At 38.8% G+C, this 13359-nt stretch overlaps 1 long non-coding RNA gene across 7 annotated transcripts in view; it reads right to left on the bottom strand.

The window, feature by feature from the left end:
• The window catches only part of LOC144300794 (uncharacterized), a 340674-nt gene that overhangs the window by 236301 nt on the left and 91014 nt on the right, over positions 1-13359 (bottom strand). For all 7 annotated transcript variants that reach the window (XR_013367574.1, XR_013367578.1, XR_013367577.1 and 4 more), the window contains exon 4: positions 9968-10015. This is a non-coding gene — a long non-coding RNA (uncharacterized LOC144300794). The remainder of the gene's footprint in view (positions 1-9967; positions 10016-13359) is intronic.

The following is a 13359-nucleotide window of genomic DNA, read 5'->3' as shown; positions in this document are numbered from 1 at the left end:
AAATAGATGGAAAAATTGTAAAAGCTCAAATGTATGGAAAGCCAAGCCATTTTCTGCTTGGGAAGACTTACACGTTAATAATATATTTTTTTTAATTTATTTTTTATTGGTGTTCAATTTACTAACATACAGAATAAACCCCAGTGTCCGTCACCCATTCACTCCCACCCCCCGCCCTCCTCCCCTTCCACCACCCCTAGTTCGTTTCCCAGAGTTAGCAGTCTTTACGTTCTATCTCCCTTTCTGATATTTCCCACACATTTCTTCCCCCTTCCCTTATATTCCCTTTCACTATTATTTATATTCCCCAAATGAATGAGAACATATAATGTTTGTCCTTCTCCGACTGGCTTACTTCACTCAGCATAATACCCTCCAGTTCCATCCACGTTGAAGCAAATGGTGGGTATTTGTCATTTCTAATAGCTGAGTAATATTCCATTGTATACATAAACCACATCTTCTTTATCCATTCATCTTTCGATGGACACCGAGGCTCCTTCCACAGTTTGGCTATCGTGGCCATTGCTGCTATAAACATCGGGGTGCAGGTGTCCCGGCGTTTCATTGCATTTGTATCTTTGGGGTAAATCCCCAACAGTACAATTGCTGGGTCATAGGGCAGGTATATTTTTAACTGATTGAGGAACCTCCACACAGTTTTCCAGAGTGGCTGCACCAGTTCACATTCCCACCAACAGTGTATGAGGGTTCCCTTTTCTCCACATCCTCTCCAACATTTGTTGTTTCCTGCCTTGTTAATTTTCCCCATTCTCACTGGTGTGAGGTGGTATCTCATTGTGGTTTTGATTTGTATTTCCCTGATGGCAAGTGATGCAGAGCATTTTCTCATGTGCATGTTGGCCATGTCTATGTCTTCCTCTGTGAGATTTCTCTTCATGTCTTTTGCCCATTTCATTTTTTTTTTATTTTTTTTTTATTGGTGTTCAATTTACTAACATACAGAATAACACCCAGTGCCCATCACCCATTCACTCCCACCCCCCGCCCTCCTCCCCTTCTACCACCCCTAGTTCGTTTCCCAGAGTTAGCAGTCTTTATGTTCTGTCTCCCTTTCTGATATTTCCCACACATTTCTTCTCCCTTCCCTTATTTTCCCTTTCACTATTATTTATATTCCCCAAATGAATGAGAACATATAATGTTTGTCCTTCTCCGACTGACTTACTTCACTCAGCATAATACCCTCCAGTTCCATCCACGTTGAAGCAAATGGTGGGTATTTGTCATTTCTAATAGCTGAGTAATATTCCATTGTATACATAAACCACATCTTCTTTATCCATTCATCTTTCGTTGGACACCGAGGCTCCTTCCACAGTTTGGCTATCGTGGCCATTGCTGCTAGAAACATCGGGGTGCAGGTGTCCCAGCGTTTCATTGCATTTGTATCTTTGGGGTAAATCCCCAACAGTGCAATTGCTGGGTCGTAGGGCAGGTATATTTTTAACTGTTTGAGGAACCTCCACACAGTTTTCCACAGTGGCTGCACCAGTTCACATTCCCACCAACAGTGTAAGAGGGTTCCCTTTTCTCCACATCCTCTCCAACATTTGTTGTTTCCTGCCTTGTTAATTTTCCCCATTCTCACTGGTGTGAGGTGGTATCTCATTGTGGTTTTGATTTGTATTTCCCTGATGGCAAGTGATGCAGAGCATTTTCTCATGTGCATGTTGGCCATGTCTATGTCTTCTTCTGTGAGATTTCTGTTCATGTCTTTTGCCCATTTCATGATTGGATTGTTTGTTTCTTTGGTTTTGAGTTTAATAAGTTCTTTATAGATCTTGGAAACTAGCCCTTTATCTGATATGTCATTTGCAAATATCTTCTCCCATTCTGTAGGTTGTCTTTGAGTTTTGTTGACTGTATCCTTTGCTGTGCAAAAGCTTCTTATCTTGATGAAGTCCCAATAGTTCATTTTTGCTTTTGTTTCTTTTGCCTTCGTGGATGTATCTTGCAAGAAGTTACTATGGCCGAGTTCAAAAAGGGTGTTGCCTGTGTTCTTCTCTAGGATTTTGATGGAATCTTGTCTCACATTTAGATCTTTCATCCATTTTGAGTTTATCTTTGTGTATGGTGAAAGAGAGTGGTCTAGTTTCATTCTTCTGCATGTGGATGTCCAATTTTCCCAGCACCATTTATTGAAGAGACTGTCTTTCTTCCAATGGATAGTCTTTCCTCCTTTATCGAATATTAGTTGCCCATAAAGTTCAGGGTCCACTTCTGGGTTCTCTATTCTGTTCCACTGATCTATGTGTCTGTTTTTGTGCCAGTACCACACTGTCTTGATGACCACAGCTTTGTAGTACAACCTGAAATCTGGCATTGTGATGCCCCCAGATATGGTTTTCTTTTTTAAAATTCCCCTGGCTATTCGGGGTCTTTTCTGATTCCACACAAATCTTAAAATAATTTGTTCTAACTCTCTGAAGAAAGTCCATGGTATTTTGATAGGGATTGCATTAAACGTGTATATTGCCCTGGGTAACATTGACATTTTCACAATATTAATTCTGCCAATCCATGAGCATGGAATATTTTTCCATCTCTTTGTGTCTTCCTCAATTTCTTTCAGAAGTGTTCTATAGTTTTGAGGGTATAGATCCTTTACATCTTTGGTTAGGTTTATTCCTAGGTATCTTATGCTTTTGGGTGCAATTGTAAATGGGATTGACTCCTTAATTTCTCTTTCTTCAGTCTCATTGTTAGTGTATAGAAATGCCACTGACTTCTGGGCATTGATTTTGTATCCTGCCACGCTACCGAATTGCCGTATGAGTTCTAGCAATCTTGGGGTGGAGACTTTTGGGTTTTCTATGTAGAGTATCATGTCATCGGCGAAGAGGGAGAGTTTGACTTCTTCTTTGCCAATTTGAATGCCTTTAATGTCTTTTTGTTGTCTGATTGCTGAGGCTAGGACTTCCAGTACTATGTTGAACAGCAGTGGTGAGAGTGGACATCCCTGTCTTGTTCCTGATCTTAGGGGAAAGGCTCCCAGTGCTTCCCCATTGAGAATGATATTTGCTGTGGGCTTTTCATAGATGGCTTTTAAGATGTCGAGGAATGTTCCCTCTATCCCTACACTCTGAAGAGTTTTGATCAGGAATGGATGCTGTATTTTGTCAAATGCTTTCTCTGCATCCAATGAGAGGATCATATCATTCTTGGTTTTTCTCTTGCTGATATGATGAATCACATTGATTGTTTTACGGGTGTTGAACCAGCCTTGTGTCCCAGGGATAAATCCTACTTGGTCATGGTGAATAATTTTTTTAATGTACTGTTGGATCCTATTGGCCAGTATCTTGTTGAGAATTTTTGCATCCATGTTCATCAGGGATATTGGTCTGTAATTCTCCTTTTTGGTGGGGTCTTTGTCTGGTTTTGGAATTAAGGTGATGCTGGCCTCATAGAACGAATTTGGAAGTACTCCATCTCTTTCTATCTTTCCAAACAGCTTTAGGAGAATAGGTATGGTTTCTTCTTTAAACGTTTGATAAAATTCCCCTGGGAAGCCATCTGGCCCTGGACTCTTGTGTCTTGGGAGGTTTTTGATGACTGCTTCAATTTCCTCCCTGGTTATTGGCCTGTTCAGGTTTTCTATTTCTTCCTGTTCCAGTTTTGGTAGTTTGTAGCTTTCCAGGAATGCGTCCATTTCTTCTAGATTGCCTAATTTATTGGCGTATAGCTGTTCATAATATGTTTTTAAAATCGTTTGTATTTCCTTGGTGTTGGTAGTGATCTCTCCTTTCTCATTCATGATTTTATTAATTTGAGTCTTCTCTCTCTTCTTTTCAATAAGGCTGGCTAATGGTTTTTCTATCTTGTTAATTCTTTCAAAGAACCAACTCCTGGTTTTGTTGATCTGTTCCACAGTTCTTCTGGTCTCGATTTCATTGAGTTCTGCTCGAATCTTTATTAACTCCCTTCTTCTCTTGGGTGTAGGATCTATTTGCTGTTTTTTCTCTAGCTCCTTTATGTGTAAGGTTAGCTTTTGTATTTGAGTTCTTTCCAGTTTTTGAATGGATGCTTGTATTGCGATGTATTTCCCCCTAGGACTGCTTTTGCTGCATCCCAAAGATTTCGAACGGTTGTATCTTCATTCTCATTAGTTTCCATGAATCTTTTTAATTCTTCCTTAATTTCCTGGTTGACCCTTTTATCTTTTAGCAGGATGGTCCTTAACCTCCACGTGTTTGAGGTCCTTCCAAACTTCTTGTTGTGATTTAGTTCTAATTTCAAGGCATTATGGTCTGAGAATATGCAGGGGACAATCCCAATCTTTTGGTATCGGTTCAGACCCGATTTGTGACCCAATATGTGGTCTATTCTGGAGAAAGTTCCATGTGCGCTTGAGAAGAATGTGTATTCAGTTGAGTTTGGATGTAAAGTTCTGTAGATATCTGTGAAATCCATCTGGTTCAGTGTATCATTTAAAGCTCTCGTTTCTTTGGAGATGTTGTGCTTAGAAGACCTATCGAGTATAGAAAGAGCTAGATTGAAGTCACCAAGTATAAGTGTATTATTATCTAAGTATTTCTTCACTTTGGTAAATAATTGATTGATATATTTGGCTGCTCCCACATTCAGGGCATATATATTGAGGATTGTTAAGTCCTCTTGTTGAATAGATCCTTTAAGTATGATATAGTGTCCCTCTTCATCTCTCACTACAGTCTTTGGGGTAAATTTTAGTTTATCTGATATAAGGATGGCTACCCCTGCTTTCTTTTGAGGACCATTCGAATGGTAAATGGTTCTCCAACCTTTCATTTTCAGGCTGTAGGTGTCCTTCTGTCTAAAATGAGTCTCTTGTAGACAGCAAATAGATGGGTCCTGCTTTTTTATCCAGTCTGAAACCCTGCACCTTTTGATGGGGTCATTAAGCCCGTTCACATTCAGAGTTACTATTGAGAGATATGAGTTTAGTGTCATCATGATATCTATTCAGTCCTTGTTTTTGTGGACTGTTCCACTGAACTTCTTCTTAAAGGGGAATTTTAAGAGTCCCCCTTAAAATTTCTTGCAGAGCTGGTTTGGAGGTCACATATTCTTTTAGTTGCTGCCTGTCTTGGAAGCTCTTTATCTCTCCTTCCATTTTGAATGAGAGCCTTGCTGGATAAAGTATTCTTGGTTGCATGTTCTTTTCATTTAGGACCCTGAATATATCCTGCCAGCCCTTTCTGGCCTGCCAGGTCTCTGTGGAGAGGTCTGCTGTTACCCTAATACTCCTCCCCATAAAAGTCAGGGATTTCTTGTCTCTTGCTGCTTTAAGGATCTTCTCTTTATCTTTGGAATTTGCAAGCTTAACTATTAAATGTCGAGGTGTTGAACGGTTTTTATTGATTTTAGGGGGGGATCTCTCTATTTCCTGGATCTGAATGCCTGTTTCCCTTCCCAGGTTAGGAAAGTTTTCAGCTAGAATTTGTTCAAATACATATTCTGGCCCTCTGTCCCTTTCGGCGCCCTCGGGAACCCCAATTAAACGTAGGTTTTTCTTTCTCAGGCTGTCGTTTATTTCCCTTAATCTATCCTCATGGTCTTTTAATTGTTTGTCTCTTTTTTCCTCAGTTTCCCTCTTTGCTATCAACTTGTCTTCTATGTCACTCACTCGTTCTTCCACCTCGTTAACCCTCGTCGTTAGGACTTCTAGTTTGGATTGCATCTCATTCAATTGATTTTTAATTTCTGCCTGATTAGCTCTAAATTCTGCAGTCATGAAGTCTCTTGAGTCCTTTATACTTTTTTCTAGAGCCACCAGTAGCTGTATAATAGTGCTTCTGAATTGGCTTTCTGACATTGAATTGTAATCCAGATTTTGTAACTCTTGATAGAAGCACGAACTCTTCTCACTGTTGCATTCCAGCTGTTCTCTCTTTAATTCTCAGGCCGAATTCATAGATTTTCAGGATGATTGGAAGGTTTTCTAGGTAATTTGGTGGAGACAGGTGATTTGGAGACCCTACTCTTCCGCCATCTTGCTCCTCCCCCCCCCCACGTTAATAATATTTAAATTATCAATAAATCAATCACTTCCAATAAAAATCTCAAGAAGATTTAGGATTCTACAATTAGAAAGAATGTAAAATACTCAGGGATAGGAAAGATCTTTCTACAAAACAATGTAACTATAAAGACTTGTTGACAAATAGATCAGTGGGATAGATTGTAGAATGCAGAAACAGATCCATATCGTAGCATATTTATCCACAGTGTAGATGGTTGGTGTTTCCCTAAACTTGTTCAGGCCCACCTGCTCCCAGGTCTGGACCACCTATTTGGTGGATACATAGGAGATCCCAGCCATCGCTTATCTTCTAATACTGCTGTGTTTCTCATTCTCCTTGAGGAACTTGAGATTAGGTTCCAGCATGGCATTGTCGCCCCTGCTGCAGTGGGGTCCTAGTAACTTCAGTGCCCAGGTCCTCCTGTCATATCTACAGCGGTTCTTTTTTTTTTTTTTTTTTTTTTTTATCTACAGCGGTTCTGACTTCCCTGGACTCAGAGAGAGAAGTGCTAGTGAAGTACTTCAAAGCTGACCATCGTGGGGCAAAATTTGAGCAATGAGAAGTAGGGGACAAGATTAAGAAAGAAGCCTATATATAAATTTCTTATTCTTTCCCCCCAAATAGCCTTACTAGCCTCGAAGGACTGATAAATTGGCCATGCTTTTTTCTTTTCTCTCCTGAAGCTAATGGCCAATTCAGTAATTGACCATTTTGCATTTACTTTCCTCTTCATACACCTTTTTATTGCCCCATATTCTGGGGGCCATGGTTTGCATCCTTTACTAAATTGTTTTCATAATAACCTTGCTCAGATTATGTTTTCTAGAAAATCCCAAGCTAAGACACAAAAATAAGAATATGGAAATTTTGCACTGAGAGAATATATTTACAACACTTAATGTGTTAAATCAGAAAGAGCTCTTAAAAACAACAACAACAAAAAAGAAGAACTCTTGAAAATTAACAACAATACAAATACGCTAATTGATAAATCAGTCAATAGTCAAGGTCCGGTCAGTAAAACAGAAACACATTAAGTATTTTGAACAGGGGATTTGATATAGGAAGTTGGTTACCCAAGTGTTGGAGGGCTAAGGGAGAAAAGGGGTAACACTGGAGTAACCTAGATATGTTAACTGTAGGAACCAACTATCGCTTCTCGAGCTAAGGACACAAGAAAAGAAAGAGGTAGAGTTACCAGAACCTGTGAAGGGGGGCAGATGTGACTCATTCTGGGAAGGCTAGAGAAGCCCATAGTTGCAGCTCACTACTGCTCCTGGAGCAATGCTCACAGCAACAGGAAAAAATGTGATGTAAGTCCATTCTCCCATTCTACCACTTTCTAATCTCCCCTAATACAGCGTCCCTTACACTGTTAGATCCAAGGAGTAAGAACGACTGAGGAAACCAGTTTTCAGAGCTCCAATTCCAGCACAATAGACCTAAAATCTAGAAGGGTGGATTTGGAATTGAGCTACAACAGGTAAATAATCAGCGAAGTAACAAATAAATAATTCCTAAAGAAGCCAAATGGCCAAAAAGATTGTGAAAAAGTTGTTTTTCATCTCACTAGTGGCCAAGCAAATGCAAACTGAAATAGCAATGTCATTTTTCTACTGCCAACTTAGAAAATGAAGTGATAACATTCAGGATCGGCAAAGGCGATGGCATGGGGGAATGGGTCAAATCTCAGGTTGGGGATGCATGTGTACGTTGTTCTAGCCCTTTGGAGGCATCAGCAGTATCTGCGAGAATTTAAAATAGGTGTATTCTTCAGCCTGGGAAATACTGGCCATGTGGACACAATGCAGCATTGCTTGTTAACAGTAAGAATACCAACAACAAAAGTCCGTAAGTAGTCTCCTATTGAGAAAGAATACAACCTCATACCGTAGAGAGTGCTTATTCGGGGAAAGTAACAGAATTGGGAGGGTAGAGTAGGCTACAGGGAAGCTTTTACTTTTTAATCTACAAATGTATCTGTTGTTTTAATTTTTTACAAGAGTATAGACTCATGCTCTGCAACTGGAGGTGAAGCTTTAGTGTTAAAAATAATTATTTTTAAATGCTTTATTATTTTTAACATATTCTTTAAAATAAAATCAGTGATAAGTTACTAAATTTGCAATAGATAACTTTTTGTAGGACATATTCTATTGAGTGAAAGAGAAATAAGTGACACCTTAGTCAGTGTTGGGTATGCCCATAACAGAGGCATCTGAGAACTGTTGCATTGTATCCCAATACCAAGAACCAGAACTTCTATATGACTAAGTCTTTGGTATGGTTTTTATTTTTTGTTTTATTTTACCTTCCAGCATTCATAAAGTATTTGTCATTGTCAGAATCTCTTAGAATTATCTTCAGAGTAGTAGACATCTTAAAAACCACAGAAGCTAGAGAAAGACTAAGTGATGTATGGTTAAATTATGTTAGTGACATAGCACCCAAATTTATTATGCAGAAACTCCAAGACAAAATAGAAAAACTTAAAGGGCAGCTTCTCAACATTTATTTTATTTTATTTTAACAGGTCTCCAGTAGATTTTTTTTTTCCCAGACCTGGAACTATAAGCCTTGCTTCCAATTTTCCTGTTTAGATCATTAAGCTCTCACTGTTTAAAATACTTTAAAATACTATTTAAAATAATAAGTACTTAAGGATTAAGTAAACAAACAAACAATAGAACAAACAAACAAAAACTTGCATCGCTACTGGTCCTTTAATTGAAGACCAAGAAAGCAATGTTAACACAAGACCCTCTCCTGAAACCAAACGTGTGATCCACAAATTAGGTTTCTCAGAAAGATGTAAATGTATAGAGAGAAGGGGTTGTAACATAAGACATATTGGAATGGAGATCCTCTTCACTACCTTGTCTATCATAATGTACTTTAGGAAGAAGCAGCAGAACATCACAGAAAGGGAAATGAATAGGAAAGGGAACATGGACTTTGATTTCTGTCCAAAGATACAAAGACCCACTGACTGAATAGCCCATAAAACAAACCCTCAGTTCTGTTCTCCAGATTTTTTTGAACTAGGATTCTCCTAGTCCAGCCCGTCTCTCCATTCTAATCTTCTTGCTCCCATATCACATGGAAGCAATAAGGAACAGAGGAGAGAGCACTGGACTAGGATGAAGCTCAACCTTCTGGCCCTGGACTTGTCATTTTTTTTATAGCAGTATGACTTTGGAGACTTCTCTTAACCTTTCTGAGAGCTTTAGTTTCCTCATTTATAACATGGGAATCATATCTGTCTCTCCAGATCAAAAATGTATTTCTATCAAAGCCACAGAAAATGTTACTGCATTTATCATTTCCATGACTTCCTTGCTGGGATCGTGGGGACTGAGGTGACTCCATCATTTAAGTTAACTGTCTACTCACCAAGGGTGATGACCCACAATGAAGCTAAAGTTATGGCCTCATAACATTTCAGTGTCTTACCCTTTGAAAACCATGATGGGTTATTCAAACTACTCATAACTAGTAATTCTAATATAAAAATTCCTAATTCTTTAAGGCTAATCATCTTGTCACAAAATATTTTGTATAAGGAGGTTTTGCTGGAGTTAGAATGTCCCAAAAGTATAATTCCCAAGTTTGTTCCTCACAAACTAATCTCATAAAATGCTTGGGAATGGGGGAGAAACGATCCTAATTAAGTTTGGGAATAATCCCTACACCAATTCCCTTGGATAGTCACAATAAATATTAGCATATTAAGGACTCTGAGAAGGAGACACCTGTGTAACTTTAACCCAATGTCTTCCAATTTTCTTTAACTTAGGAAGCCATTTGATCTTAGCATTGGATCCCTGAGTAGTGGAACTAAGATAAGGATATGAGTGTAAATATTTTATTAAGGATGTGGAGAAGGGAAACAGGACAGAGAAGAAAGAAAATGTAGGGTATGTTAATGGGCAGCTTACCTCTCTGGATTTCTTTCAGGACTTGAACACACCAGAGTGCTGTCTCACCTAAAAGGCAAAGAAAGAAGCTGAGGTTTTCATCTACCAACTCCCATCTTTGGCCAAAGGCTAAGCCAAGGCTATCAACCCTTCAGCACCTCTATTTTGTCCTGCATATGGGTTGTGCTCAAAGAAAGCCCTTAGGTACAGAGTTCCAGGAGCTAGTAGGAAGAAGCCATGAGTTCCTGGAACAATGTATGCCAAGAAGAGACAAGTGGCTATTGCCAGGTTGCCCATACACTGTGAGACAAAGTGATATCTGCACCTTCTAGAACTAAAATCCCATTGGCACACACTTTGAAGAACAATTTTAAAGAATAATAAAATCTGATGACACCAATCTAGAGATTGTTTTTCCTGTTAAGTTGAAGGGAGAGGAAAAGTGATTTTAAAAAACAAGAAGAAGGAACAGAGGACACTAAATATGACTGTGTTAACCCTATTTCCATTCTGACCTCTGATGGCACTTTGGTCTCATTTCTATTATGACTTGCTGCAATGACTATAATCTCTAATTGTCAGTTTTCCTCTCAGCAAACACTTAAGGAACATCTACTACATGCCATGTTCTGAGCCACTAACATGAAGTTCAACAAGCCATATCCTATATTCCATACTCTGTAAAAGAGAAAGCATTTTTCTTAGCTGAGACTGAGAAGTTGAATCAACCAGGACCTTATCTCCAAGGATACTGAGTCACATTTTAGAGACTTGGGTCATCAAAGAAACAGCCCGTCTAGAAAATGACAGCACTCATCCATCCAAAGGAACCATCACTTACCAGGTCAATACCACTGGGTCTGTGCAGAAACTTAAAACTACCCCAACTTAAGCCTATCAAAACAAATCACAGGGAAGATAGGGAAGGTGAGGGCAGAGATAACCGTAACATAAGCACAATGCTACCAGCTTTAATGTCCAGCAGTAATTCACAAAGAACAAATCGATAGTGATTAACTCATGTGACATCATCTGAACCACAAGGTGACAACTGAATTATGGAAATGAAACCCAGAGAGTTTTCCCTAGTGATTGGTGATAATGAACATTTCTTAAATTACTCTGTTTCTCCATATACGCATTCTTTTGACACAGTTAATTACTGAGATCTGGCCAGGTTAAGAAGCGTGGCTAGACTTCAAATGAAGCAAGCTTAATAAGAATGCATCACCGCTTTGTACCTGTATAACTCAGGTCAGTCAGTCATTCATTTAGGAAATATATGAGTGTCTCCTATGTGTCAACATAAGACAAAGTCCTGCCTTCAGGGAGTTTATGTTCTCTTGAGAGTACAGAGGTAATTGTCATTCAGTACATTAAATGCCATAATAAAGGAATTTCTGGATTGGCTGAGAGACACTATAGGGCAGGCATCTACCCAGTCTTCAGGGGTGAATGAGGATTTCCAAGAGGAGATATTAGGGTGAACAGGATTTGGCTGATTTCTCTCTCAAAGTGTGAAAAGAAAATAGTTGAAGTGGCTTGAATAAAAGCTTTGCTCAGCTCATGCACATCAGAGGGGATGTGTAAGAGGTAACTGAGTCAAAGCAGGGCCTGAGTTCCATAAGAATGAGTGCAAGAGAGGCAGTATGTCTCTGCAGTGGGACTCAGGTAGCTGTTGGTCTTTAACTGCTGCCACAAAACTCACAGAACAGTGGGCGATTGCTTGAGTTCTGTTCTAGTTTTTGTGCCTCTTGCTCAAGATTATCTGTGCAATGCTGTTCTGATAAATGTCAGACATTACTCTCAAGAACTGTTTTAGCAAGTCTAGTAGTTTTCTTTAATTAATCATGGTTCAAGGGCAAGGAAGGCAGCCCAAGAAAGGCAGAAAGGGGAAAATTAAAGAGATGAGGGTCAGAGGCAAGAAAAACTGGAGACCTTTCCATCACGTCTATTTTTGTCCTTTTACAACAGGACATTAACGTCATGAGTCCTGTTTTCTCCACCTTAAAGGAAAAAAAAAAAAAAAACGCAGGAAGGCACCATCTATATACACAAAATGCTTAGTTAGGCTTCCTAGGGGCTCAGAAGGGGGGTGGTTTTACCTAATCCCTCCAGCCTGTGTGTTCAAGGTCTGCATGAAGGATATGACCAGTAATATTCAAATGTTGAAAGATAAATTTAAAAGAATCAGTGTGAACGTTCTGATGTTTGTATTTGTTCATGGACAGCCAATGTCTCTCTCTCTCTCTCAGGATTTTCTTCCTTGAACTCATGAAGTCTTATATCTGAGAAGAACAAAATTGGTAAATATGTTTACAATGAAATATGAATATATATACAGAATGTTTATTAATATTTTATTAATAGCTCTTAAGATCTGCTAGAATGAGCATGATATGTGTCAGGTTCTGCCGGTTGAAATAAAAGACTCAAAAGTGGCTTGACATTTTTAGAAGAAAGACCCAGCCTGTACTCAAGCTGTTGTCTCCAAAGCCATGAATAATCACAAATATAACTACACATTTTAATGACAGAATTCTTGAACACAGAAGGTAGTGAAAAATCCTACATAATTCAATCACATTGCCAAAGTTAATTTTTATGTTAAAGTATGTGAGAGATCATGATGTTTTCTGGAGCAGGTCACTTTTCCTTTCTGTTCAAGGGGACTCAGTTTCTTCATCTGTGCCATAAAGGCATTGAAAGGGATCATTCAGGAGATATCACCTCACATCTGTCGGAGAGGCTAAAATAAAAAACACAAGAAACAACAAATGTTGGTGAAGATGTGGAGAAAAGGATCCCTCTTGCACTGTTGGTGGGAATGCAAGCTGATGCAGCCACTGTGGAAAACAGTAGGGAGGCTCCTTAAAAATAGAACCACACTATGGTCCAAAAATTGCACTGCTGGGTATTTACCCAAATAATACACAAACACTAAATCAAAAGGATATATGTACCCCCATGTTTATTGCAGCATTATTTACAATAGCCAAAATATAGAAGCAATCGAAGTGTCTATTGATAAGTGAATGGATAAAGATATGCTATATGCACACACATACACACAATGGAATATCATTCAGCCATAAAAAAGAAAGAAATATTGCCATTTGCAACAACATAGTTGAACCTAGACATGAAATAAGTGACATAAGTCAGTCACAGAAAGACAAATACCATGTGATTTCACTCATATGTAGAATTTAAGAAACAAAACAAATAAACAAAAAAGAGACAAAAAAAAAAAAAAAGCCAGACTCTTAACTACCTGACAACCTGATTGTTACCAGAAAGGAGATGGATAGAGGAGGGGTGAAGTAAGTGATGGGGATTAAGAGTACACTTAGCATGATGACTGATGAATAAGGTATAAAATTATTGAATCACTATATTGTATGCCTGAAACA

Source organism: Canis aureus, chromosome 29, assembly GCF_053574225.1.
Source record: "Canis aureus isolate CA01 chromosome 29, VMU_Caureus_v.1.0, whole genome shotgun sequence".
Classification (NCBI taxonomy): domain Eukaryota; kingdom Metazoa; phylum Chordata; class Mammalia; order Carnivora; family Canidae; genus Canis; species Canis aureus.
This window is presented reverse-complemented; position numbering and strand designations above follow the sequence as displayed.